Source organism: Sinocyclocheilus rhinocerous, unplaced genomic scaffold (genome assembly GCF_001515625.1).
Source record: "Sinocyclocheilus rhinocerous isolate Xijiao unplaced genomic scaffold, SAMN03320098_v1.1 scaffold6495, whole genome shotgun sequence".
Taxonomy (NCBI): Eukaryota; Metazoa; Chordata; class Actinopteri; order Cypriniformes; family Cyprinidae; genus Sinocyclocheilus; species Sinocyclocheilus rhinocerous.
Window position 1 is genome coordinate 21,601 of NW_015641510.1, and position 2,683 is coordinate 24,283.

Genomic DNA, 2,683 nt, shown 5'->3' on the forward strand with positions numbered 1-2,683 from the left:
CAGGAGTCCTCACTGGGCTAAACTCGGGGACAGGAGCCCTCACCGGGCCAAGCTAGGGAACACGAGCCCTCACCGAGCCAAGCTCGGGAACTGGAGCCCTCCGTGGGCTACACTCAGGAACTGGAGCCCTCCGTGGGCTCAGCTGGGGATCTGGAGCCCTCCCTGGGCTAAACTGGGAATCAGGAGCCCTCTCTGGGCTTAATGGGAGATCCGGAGCCCTTCCTGGGTTGAACTGGGGATCAGGAGCCCATCCTGGGCTAAACAAGGAATCAGGAGCCCTCCCTGGGCTATACTCGGGAACTGGAGCCCTCCGTGTGCTACACTCTGGAACTGGAGCCCTCCGTGGGCTCAACTGCGGATCTGGAGCCCTCCCTTGGCTAAACTGGGAATAAGGAGCCCTCCCTGGGCTTACCGGGAGATCCAGAGCCCTTCCTGGGCTGAACTAGGGATCAGGATCCCTTCCTGGGCTAAACGAGGAATCAGGAGCCCTCCCTGGGCTTAACTGGGGATCAGGAGCCCTTCCTGGGCTAAATGAGGAATCAGGAGCCCTTCCTGGGCTTAACTGGGGAACAGGAGCCGTCCGTGGGCTACTTACGAGGAGCTGGCACTGGAGGGTGCTCTGTAGGAGCAGGCACAGCGAGGCGCTTTCGAGGAGCTGGTACTGGAGGGTGCTCTGGAGGAGCAGGCACAGCAAGGCGCTTTCGAGGAGCTGGCACTTGATTGTGCTCTGGAGGAGCAGGCATAGCAAGGTGCTTTCGAGGAGCGGGCACTGGAGTGAACTCTGGGGCTGGAGCCAACACTGGAGCGATCTCTGGGGCTGGAGCCAACACTGGAGCGCGCCTAGGGACCAGAACCAACCGCCTTCTCCTCCTCAGATTCCCCTCTAGGCTCGGGGTGAAAGGCGCGGCTGGCGGGAGTGAGCCGCGTCCGGCGGGCTCATCTTCGGAGCGACGAAACGTGTGGCGGCTTCTATGCCCCGGGGGGAAAAACAGGAAAACAAAAACTATTAAAAAAGGCGGAAAACAAACACGGGGGAAAGGACGCCGCTTACTTTCAGTTTTGGTCTGCTGTTCTGTCACGATACACCCAGGGAAGGAAGGAATGAGGAGACGCAGGAGAATACTTTGAGTGGGTCTTTAATCCAACAAACAAAGGTTTACACACACAGGAACTCAGGGATGACATTTAACAGCAGACAGGAAACAAAGGACAGAACACAGACACCAATACAATACACAGACAACAATGGGACACACCTGGGAACAAATTAACTAATTAATCAAACACAGCTGGACACACATGATAAGCAATGAGGACAGGACACAGGAAGAATCAAATAAGGGCAGACAGGAACATACACGTGACAGCTGTCTAATATAATACCCAGATTTTTGACTCTAGAGGAAGTAACAGTACATTCGTCTAGTTGCAAATTGTAATCCAAGAGATTCTGTGTACTGTTTTTTGGTCCAATAAGTAATATCTCTGGGGCAACAGCTTCTAATGTATTAGAGAATATAGTGCTCATGTTGCTAGTCATTTCGTCTAGTACATGTGTATTTATGGGTACAGAAAGCAGTTGAGATAAATCAGGCAGGTTATTTGTGAATCTGTCTTCTGGAAACAATAGTTCTGCCCGGACAATAACGCGGAGCCATATGGTTAACATCAATAATATGCAGCATGCACAAAACAAGGAAATGGTCAGTAACTTAATCACTTTGAGGTACGATATCTATATCAGTTAGATCGATTCCATGCGATATCATTAAATCTAGCGCATGATTAAAACGATGAGTGGGCCCGCCCTTACCAAAAAGTAGTATACTTCAAGTTTATTTTAGTAAGTATACTTAAGTAAAGTTCAAGTATATTTTTAAGTATACTTTATGTAGTAAGTATCTCTGACGGGGCTCATGCTTATACACAGTAGCTTGGTGGAGTAGACTCATTTAGACCAATATAACCATTTGGTTTTAGCCAGGTTTCAGTGAAGCAGAGTACATCAAAACTATCATCTGTGATCATTTCATTTACAATAACTGCTTTGGGTGTGAGTGATCTAATGTTTATGAGCCCAAACTTAAAAAATAGTTTTTGTTCATTTATTTTACATTTTTATGGTTTAATCACGATCAGATTTTTTCTAGATCCTGCATTAAATTGATATTTTGACCTCCCTCTTCAGGGAACAGACACAGTCTTAATAGATTGGACAGCGCAAGTACTTCTATCATTTAAGTGGGTAGAACAAAAGCCATCATAGCAGTTATTTGAGAATTGGCTTACTAGTCATATGGATGCAACTGTGATTTTCTAATGATCCTGAAGACATTGGTTAGCATGCTCAGGTGTGTTTGATTGGGCTGCCTACACAAAACCTGCATGGGCCCAAAGGATACAAAAGTTGCTCTGGGCCCGAAAGGGCTGGCCCATGGGCGAGCCCGCACTGGGCCTGTTTAGGTTTGGTGTGGGCTGGCCCTAGCCCACTGTGCCCACAAAAATCCAGCATGGCCCCCGCAGGGACATGTTTGCAGGCATATGTGTGTGTATTCTTATTATATTAATTTTAAAAATGTAAGACTAAATACTCCATATAGTGTATCTGTATATTATTTTTTATTCATTTTCATTATGTCTCCGATAATCACCAGAAGCAAAATAGTGTGCATTTGGCGTGCCA

At 47.6% G+C, this 2,683-nt stretch overlaps 1 long non-coding RNA gene across 1 annotated transcript in view; it reads left to right on the forward strand.

Annotated features, from left to right (window-relative positions):
* Positions 1-1,466, forward strand: part of LOC107755181 (uncharacterized) — a 15,841-nt gene extending 14,375 nt beyond the window's left edge. The window contains exon 3 of the long non-coding RNA XR_001641666.1: positions 1,368-1,466. This is a non-coding gene — a long non-coding RNA (uncharacterized LOC107755181). The remainder of the gene's footprint in view (positions 1-1,367) is intronic.
* Positions 1,467-2,683: the final 1,217 nt, after the last annotated feature.